Genomic DNA, 10188 nt, shown 5'->3' on the forward strand with positions numbered 1-10188 from the left:
ATATAGGAATATGTTGACGGTGCTAGATCCGCCAACATGTCAGGGGATCTCCCCAGTAAGAAGTCTCAATTATACCTCAAACCGTTTGGTGTAGGAGTCCCAACAATGGGTCGTACGGTAATGCCTTAATCGTGATTTCACACAAAGGCAAGTAAGATAACTCTGTTGGTAGCAAGGGTGTGACATATGCAGTGAGCCAAGGAAGGTGCATGAGAGGTTCTAACACACGAGGATTGAGATGAGTGCATCCCTTGGAAACCTGTGATAGCACGGAGTTAAGAAGAGAACAAATGAGCAAGGATGTATCACAACATGGAAGGCAAGTTATGATCCAGATTTAAACAGGAACGCAACAAATTACGGATATAACCATATATACAAATATGCATTAGAAATAACACTTCATTTCATTAATATCAAATACTGAAATATGCTTACAAACAAAATGGAAATAAGACTAGCTTGGGTAATGGTAGCTTATCTCTGAGAAGAGATGTGGCGGATACGCCTCTAAACTGCGTTACAATGAGGCTCAAGGGACTTTTTATTATTGGACAATAAGAGCAAACGCTAAACAACCAAAACCCTAACCCGAGGAGATGTAACACCAAGAGTTTATGGGCCCCGTTGGGGTCAGTTGGATAGCCAACTTCCCGGGGTCGCGACTTGGTCATATTATCTCTGTTTGACGTGCATGATACCCTGTTGGAAAGATCTCTCGAAGGACTACAACGAAAAAGACAATTTTAGTCAAGAAACTGGTTGGCGATAAATTGCCAAAAAAACGTCGTTTAGGGCCTCAAAATGGCTCCAGAAGTTTAGGACCCGAAAAATTGCTAAAAATAGTAAATTGTGCTACAATTAAGGAAACTAAAAAACTGAAAGAAACAATGGTGGGGGTCCAAGTGCAATTAGCGGGTGGCCACCAATATCCACCTAGATCACTCCTCCCCCTTAGGAAGTAATAGTCCCCATTGCGTTTAGTTCCTCCATGAGATGAGGAAACTTCTGTTGAACTTGGTCCCTGGTGAGCCAGTTGCCCTAGTGAAGGAGTTGGCCTGTTTGACAACTTGATACAGTTGGATCTTCTGCTGGAGAGTGTGATTGATCTGCATGTCCATGATCTAATTAGTTGTGGCTTGTTCCATGCAATCTGGATTTAAATTTGTAGTTGTGAGTTGTTCTGCAATGTCTGATGTGTCTAGAAATGGTGGGAAGTATGGTCGAAGGCGGTCCACATTGAACACTGGGTGCAGGGCAAGGAATGGGGGAATGCTGATCTCAAATGCATTGTCTCCCACAGCCTTGGTAATGGTGTAAGGACCATATCAGAGTGGTCTGAGTTTCTGATAAGGCGCTCCTTTTGCAAATGCAACCAGACTTTGTCACCCACATGAAACTTGTGTGGCACCCGATGTTGATCATGTCGCTGCTTATACTTGGCATTTGATTTCTCCAGGATGTCGTGGACCTGCTGGTGGATATGTTGGATGTACTCAATGAATTTGTTTTCCTTATTGATTTTGGTCTGGACATGAGCCGAATCTACCTGAGTAGCTGCAAATGGCATGGCCACATCAATGGGATATAGTGGTTCGAATCCCAAGCCCACCTAAAAAGGGTTGTGGTCAGTCGAGTTGTGGAGAACCTGGTTATAGTTATGTTGGACATATGGGAGGCTCTCATCCCATGTATGTGGATGCTTTGAGTTATACATGCGTAGAATGTGTATGATCATCATGTTGACGACCTCTGTCTGGCCATCAGTTTGGGGATGGAAAGTTGTGGACTTAGTGAGCTTGGTGTCCAGCATCGACCAAAGACTGGACCAAAATGTATTGAGGAACCTGTTGTCCCGATCTGAGATGATAGACTGTGGGATCCCAAAGTGTACCCACACTCGTTCAAAGAAGAGTTTAGTAGTGGCTTCCGCTGTGATATTCTTCTTGCAGGAAGCCATAATGGCCATCTTCAAGAATCTGTCAACGACCACAAAAACACAATCATTGCCATGCTTAGTAATAGGAAGGCTTGACATGTAATCCATGGAGATGGATTCCTAAGGTCGACTAGGGGTAGGTAGCGGAGTATAGAGTCCTTGCTTCTTGATGGTCGGTTTGGTAATGGCGCAGGCAGTGCAGGATCTGATGTACTTCCCGACATCTTGTCGAAGATTCGACCAATAGAAATACTTCTGCAGTACTACCACCATTTTCTCGACCCCGAAATGCCCAGTGTCCCGATTGTAGTGTGCTTCCCAAATCATCTTGGCACGCTCAATTGAAGGAACACAAAGGTGTCCCGGGTGGCATAATAGGGCATCCTGTAGGTGAAAATCTGGAACTTGCTGACCCTCCAAGAACATTTGGTATGTGTGGCTAAATTTTGGGTCACTTTTGTAGAGAAGTGGCCAATCAAAAGTCTCGTGCCCACAAGAGTTGAGCACGGTGGTTAAAACCATGATCGATGGTCAGCTGAGGCAATTTGCAACATTATTGGTGCTACCCTTCTTATACTTGATATTCAAATGGAACTGATGCAGGTATGTGGACCACTTTTGATGGTGATTATTTTGCAACTTCCCTTGCGTCTATATGAACTGCAAGGGTCGGTGGTCTATGTGGATGACCGTTTCCTTCCTCAAAATGTAATGTTTCCATTGTGATATGCCATTGGATGCCCCTGTTGAGTAAGGACTTCCCCAATAACATAGTCAGAGGCATCTGTCTCGATCTCAAATGGTTGTTGCAAGTCTGGTAATGTGAGCACTGGTGTAGAGCAGAGGCGATGTTTCAACTCTGTGAATGCCTTCTATTGAGATTCAGACCAAAAGAATTTTGTTTTCGCTCCTCCCTTGGTGACTTGACTCAAGGGCCAAGTGATATGAGAGAATCCCAACACAAACCTGCGGTAGAAATTGACAAGACCCAGAAAGTTATGGAGCTCTGTAAGAGTGGTTGGAGCTGGCCAATCCAAAATGACTTGGATCTTGGCTAGATCCACATGCACCCCCCCGTTCATCAATAATGTATCCCGGATATTGAACCTAGGTCATGCCAAAATTGCATTTCTCCAAATTGGAACATATCTTGTGTTGCCGCAGTGTACTGAGAACCTGTCGGATGTGGTGGAGGTGCTCTTCCCAACTCTGGCTGAAGATCAGGAAGTCATCCAAGTATACCACTACAGTTGGTGAATGGTCGCAAGATGTCATCCATCAGCCTCATGAAGGTTGCAGGAGCATTTGTCAACCCGAAAGGCATAACCAACCATTCGAAAAGGCCCTCCTTAGATTTGAAGGCAATCTTCCACACATCGGAGCATTCGATTGGTACTTGGTGATATCCTGATTTCAAGTCGTTCTTGCTGAAATATTTTGCCCCCTTTAGTTGGTCCAGAAGGTAATCAATCTGTGGGATCAGGTACCTATTCTGGATAGTGATCTTGTTTAACACTCGATAGTTAATACAAAGTCTCCAAGTCCCATCCTTCTTCTGTACCAACACGATCGGGCTCCCACAGGGCGATGAACTTGGACGGATGTGACCTTTCTACAACAGCTCTTGAATCTGCCTCTTGATTTTGTCGTTCTTCAGAACGAAGCATCGATAGATTGGTCCATTGGGCAGCAGTGCACCTTGGGTCAGATCGATGGAGTGCTTGACCTGACAGTGCAGAGGCACCCATGCGGGGGGAGGTGAAGATGTCCTCGTACTCCTCCACGGCCTTGTCCATTTGTTGTTGTCATGTAGAGGGGCCCTTTTTAGAGGTCGTGGCCACTGTCTTCTTCTTTCCCTGAGGGCATATCATCATGAAAACAAATTTCTCGGTTTTGGAAATGAGCTTACTGCATTGTTTTGCAGTAACCAAAGAGATGGCGGTAGGCAGTGCTACCCTTGTACAACTTATTTCCCAAAGTACTAATAACAACACGAGGCCTTGACTCATACACAACATGTCACTTCCATAAGTATGGTTGGCCTAATAATACATCACAAACATCAAGGGGAGCAACGTCACATAATACCTCATCCGTGAAGGGCTTGATGTTGTATGGAAGGCGGCACTGCTGGCTCACGCGAAGATCCCATCCTTGGTGAAGCCACCGGATGGTGTAAGGTTGTGGATGTGTTGTGGTCAGTAAGCCCAGACGCTTCACGACCTCTGTCGAAATGAGGTTCTTTTGGATCTCGTTGTCGAGAATGAACTGTAGTGGGGAACCCTTTACCCACATCTCCAAGTGGAAGACACACTCCTCCTCCTCTGGATCTTCAAGTTCCTCCTTCTGGATCTTTGTGGTGGCAACGGTGGCATTGGGCTTCACATCGATAATCTGCTTTCCTTTGTCAGTCCCCTTATTGGGTTTTGACTCAAATTCAGAACATGCATTTGATTCCGAAGCCTTTAGCTCAACCACTAGAGACTGCTTGGCCCGACACTCACTTGCGTTGTGAGTGGAGCTCTTATGGAACTCACACCACTTTCCCGTGTCCTTCTTCAGCTTCGCAGCATTGTTCTTTGCTTGTGGCTTTGGCGAGTTGTCCTGGGTTGCCTCGCCTTGGCTTTGTCCTTTGTTCTGTGGTTTGGGGACACCTTTCCCTTGCTTTGGATTCGCAAATCCAAAGTCTCGCTTCTTTTATTTAAACTTTTGCTTGATCTTGATGGCATATCGGTATGCCGTGCCGAGCGAGGCGATGTCCAGGAATTCCATCTCGTCCTTGATGTACCTGTGCAGGAAGTCACGGTAATTGAGAACCAAATGCTTCTCAAAATCCTTGATATCCAACTTTGTGCGAAGGGTATGAAAAACATTGGTAAACTCCGGTACATCTTGGTCCCTTCCCTGTCGCAGCTTTGTCCACATTATGTATTTATCCTCATAGCTCCCGGTGGGGTAGTACTGCTCCTTGATGGCATCCCAGAATGAGTTCCAAGTGGGTACGACTGAAAATAGTGAGTTCGTACTTTCATCCTTCTGCTCACAGTAGGTTTCCCACCAATCCTTGACGTGGGGGGTTGTTTTGAGAAGTGCAAAAGTGATATTTTCCTGGCTGGAAAAATCATGAACGGAAAAATATCCTTCTAGCATATTTAACTATTTATCTACAACGTCTGCATCTATCTGACCCTCAAATATGGGAATGTCAAAGTTAACTTGTACCTTAAAGGGTGTGGCGCTTCCAGAGTAGTTGCCAGAAGTAGATGCGTCGCCCTTGGGTAGCCGTTGAAGGATCTGGGCAAAGTTGTCCATCATCGCGTTCCTTTGTCGCTCGAGGGCTTCTTCGAGCAAGATTTTGATAGGATCTCCTGCCCCCTCGTCTTTCTTTTCATCCGCCATGGGAGGCCGTCAGGATTTGCGAGGCTGGTCTTGCAAAGGTTCGACCAGTTCAAGCCCTAACTCCTTATATCACGACCTCGTTGGGGACATGCAAAGAAAAAAAAGAGAAAAAGCAGACCACTATGATACCACTGATCTGGATTTAAATAGGTATGCAACAAATTACAAATATGACCATAAATACAAAGATGCAGTAGAAATAACACTTCATTTCATTAATATCAAATACTAAAATATGCTTACAAACAGAATGGAAATAAGACTAGCTCAGGTGATGGTAGCTTATCTCTAAGAAGAGATTTGGTGGCTACATGCCTCTGAACTGCGTTACAATGAGGCTCAAGGGCCTTTTTATTATTGGACAATAAGAGAAAACCATAAACAACCAAAACCATAACTCGAGGAGATGAAACACCAGGAGTTTATGGGCCCCGTTGGGGTTAGTTGGGCAGCCAACTTCCCGGGGTCGCGACTTGGTTATATTATCTTCATTTGACGCGCATGATACCCTGTTGGAAAGATCTCTCCAAGGACTACGACGAAAAAAAATTGTTGGTGATAGATTGCCAAAAAAACGTCGTTTAGGGCCTCAAAATGGCTCCGAAAGTTTAGGACCCGAAAAAACTGCTAAAAATAGTAAATTGTGCTACAATTAAGGAAATTGAAAAAATGAAAGAAACAATGGTGGGGGTCCAAGTGGAATTGGCGGTTGGCCACCAATATCCACCTCGATCAGGTTAGCTAGCAATCCAAAGTGACAGTTAAACTAACAACACATTTCAGAAAGATCCATACATACATACACAGAAATAGCTATACATGCATGCATAAGCAAACAAATACATATATCATTTATAGTAAATAGATAGTTGAAATACAATACAACATATGCATGAAATGTGTTGCCTCTTGTTATATTAAAAATGTAAGTTCCAGTCATACAATACATCCATGTCCAACCACTAGTTCCAATAGCGGAACATTACAACCACAACCGCCTGCTCCTTAAAAGAGATGTACTAGCTCTGCGTAGTGGAGAAGCCAAGGCTCGTTACAATACTATCCAAGCTCTCTCTAAGATAGTCCTATTAGAAGCTTGGCTAACCAAAAGCCTTTATAATGAATTATGAGGGACTATTTATAGCAAAGGGTGCGATGACCCTTGACATTCCCCTTTGTGACAATTCATCTACCCTCATGACTCTTCATCTAATCCATGATTGTTACGTCGAGCTATCGACATTTGAACTTACACTTGACAAGATGTTACATTACAATGCACATGTACCCATGTGAGACAAAAAATGGTTTGAGCAAGCCATGTTAGACATCACTATGACTCGGACAACTATTGGAAGACCAACCCTTCTACATCTTCATTGTGATTGACAGTGGTGAACTGATGCCAAGATCGGTAGTCCACGATGGTGTCCTTGTGCTCCAAGGTGACATCCTTCTGGAACCTGACTCTTGCCTCCATAGCATCTGGGTACACTGCTCAGGCTCTTCTGTCCAACTCGTTTGAAAGCATGCGCATCATTGTCTTCAATGCGGCTGGACCAACAACATACTTATGCATGATGTATGTGTTGATGGGCAAGTCTGGGCTGGTGGAAATGCGCATCAACTCATCAAAGTATGGGTCAAGCTCTAGTCAGACCTGTGCCTTTGTCTTCGCCTGGGTGAGAGTCCCAATAGATGGGATCGCATGTGCGTGCACCACAACATCCGTACTCTTGAATACACATGCATGGGAAGCCTATAGACTAGTGATGAGCTACAGGAGCTATTCGTAGTTTCGGATCTGACTCTGGATGCATGCCTTCAACTCGACTGCTCTAGGCTTCATCATCTTAGGCAAGTGAAGTGAGGCTCCCTTGTATCTCATCATCCATGTTTTCATGTAATCAACAGTAGCATACACGTTCAACAAGATATGTGCTCTTCTAGCACATCGTTACTGCCATCTATTGAGATGGACGATTGCCTTATGCATGGTACCAAACTTGGAATACAACGCTCGCATAACTATGTCAAGGGATGATACTTCATCTAGTATTGCCTTCTTCAATTCAGCTCAGGCGGACGCTGTCACCATCTCCCCTCCTTGCTTGGTCGTCTGTAGTTCATTAGCCATTTGCTCATTCTCAGCTATCAGAAAGCGAAAACTTGAGCTAGTGGTTTCGGCATATGCTTTGGTAACATCGGCCAAGGCTGTTGGATGTTTGCGTGCGTTAGACACGACCACTCGTTCCTCATATTGTGCAGGAGATGTATGATCTTCTGGAGTTGACACTCTATGTGATTGCACAACTCTATGTTGAGACTCGTCAAATGAGATGTTGTGCATCTCTCCTTCTGGCTGATCTCCAAGGATCTCAGTGTCTCCTTGGTCACTAAGGAATTACTCATCTTCTGGATGCGGTGAAGTTGGTGGGTCGACCTCTTGGTGGTGAGGCATGAGGTCAATGTCCTGCTCTAACTCCTATTGCTCCATGTTCATATCCGTCTGTTCTAGCGCTTGCTCTATCTCCTGAGTGAAGTCCTGCTCCTGCGATGGTTCACCTTGTTCACCTCATGCCAGTTGTTTTGATGAGTCCACTACTTGTACGGGTGTTTTTTCATCCGACTGCACATGTTGCGCCCCTTGTTGTACTTGTTTTTGTTGTGCTTTCCTCTCCTATTTGCGCAGCTCTTGTTCCTTTCAGAATTTCTCCTTCAACTCATCCAATTCCTTCTTTGTTTCCTCCATTCTTCGTTTCTCCCTCTGCCTTTGCATGATTCGCTTATCACGTTGTTGCCTCTTCGCCTCTATAGCCATAGTTGCTTTCTCTACAAGTGGATCTGCTCGGAACTTGCAGCTTTGCTCTTCCTCCATGCGATCGACAATATTTCTCTTGCCCTTGTCATGCACTGGTATGTTCACCTTTATTGTTGTTGCTGATTCTGCTGCTATTTGGGATACTGCTTCATGTTGCTTTGCTAACCACTCCATATCGAAGCTGACCTGTTCATTGGGTCTGGAGAAACTATAGCAATATCTCCATGGGTCCTCCTCCGCCCAATGAAATGCCCCGTGGATCCAGTTGAACTGTACTCTCGTGCAGTGATCTTTCACAAGGCAATGTGGGTCATACGGATTGTAACTTCGGAGGTCGAATGGATACTTCTTCATCTGATCTGCTTCGACATCTGCATGCTTGAAACTTCGGATCTCATATAACCTAATGCGTAGCGGAAGAGCAGGCCAAGGTGCCTTCTTCTTCAAGTGTAGCTTAGCTGTAAATCCTGTCGAGATGTGATATGCTACTTCCTGCATGACGAGCATGTCCAAGGAAAACTTCAGTAGAACACGCGAAGGCTTCTCTGCACTGTACATTTGTATGAACGTGCTGGACAGTGAGGCATACCAATCAGCTATGTCTATCAGTGCCTCCTCTGCTGCTATCGACATGCAGGGTGGATCCTATTCGAATATCATCTTGTAAACCGGGGTGACAAAATGATCGAACAACTGTGTGATAACTCCTCTAAAGCTGCATTCGGACAACATATTACAATAAGTATTCACATCAGTCTCCGCAGGTGACCATGCCACTTCAAGCCTGGGAACTCTTGTTGGGCACAAACTGCATCCAAGATGTAGGCAGACATGTAGATTTTTGCTTGCATACCTTTGGGCGATTGTTGAGCCCTCGTTACTTGTTCCTTCAGCTGATGAGCCAACATGCTAGACCAATTGCATGGTTTGCCCTCTCTGGCTAGTTGGTCCAGCGCGATCACCCAACTCTGTGGGAAGGTTTCCTTGCTTTCTTGGCCATAAAATCGACATGCAAAGATGACCAAGTATTGATACGCCTTCCGCATTATATTCGTCTTGTAGATCTGGTTGGGTGTCATCTTGAATCTAGTCGACTCCTTTACCCAGTGTTGGGCCGTTAATATGTCATTATTATTATCATTTTTTAGCGCCTATTTCTACCATTCTTTATCACATCATTTATCATAATTTATCATATAATTCCATTTTATAATTATTTATGCTCTTATGGATATATATTATTTATTCTCTTTTATTTTTAATAAATTGATGATTATGCATGATTTTACCAATAATGGTTTATTAATAAATTGGTTGTAACATTACTCACCATTTTTAGCCTCTAAGATATTTTCTAGATTGAAGATTTTATCTCCAGCTCATCATTAAATGTGCCAACTCAGAAATTCACTGGAAGAAGAAGTGATGATTTTGCATTGAACGGTTCAGGAAAATGGAGAAGAATCTGGAAAATACGAAACATGGGTTTTGTCCAGAACTGACCAAATTAGTTTTTTGATGAGCAGTTTTCCCAAATTTGGCCCATACTAAGAGAAATGAAAGGTTCTCTGAAGACGTTTTTCTCATATTCGCTGTTGTGGCCGTTTTCCAAATTATCCCAGTTGCAATGCCAAATTCGACCTGTTCCTGTTGAATGATTGGTGGAAAGATATTTCAGATACGATCTTGCTTATCAATTTGTTGAGAGCAATCCAATTTTGTAATAGAAATCATATTGTAATCATCTCTGTTGTAATTGCTCTCTGCTCTCTCTCTATTTAAATTAAAACAGAGACCAGAGAAGGAGATTCAGGATGATTGATTATTCATGATGGAATAGATTATGAGAGATTAAGTTAGGGATTATTAGATATAGGATATGATAGGAGGAAAGGGGGATTGTTGCATTACCATTGTAATTCTCAAGGCTTTTGTTGTTGTAATGATTTCACAGTTTGATGATGAATAAATAAAAGGGTTGTTGTTCATTCGCCTTATCTGAAATAGCCCAGCAGCATCCACTGGCGGC

This window comes from Pinus tabuliformis, chromosome 4_1 (assembly GCF_031772625.1).
Source record: "Pinus tabuliformis cultivar Carrire ecotype Pingquan chromosome 4_1, CPIR1, whole genome shotgun sequence".
NCBI lineage: Eukaryota > Viridiplantae > Streptophyta > Pinopsida > Pinales > Pinaceae > Pinus > Pinus tabuliformis.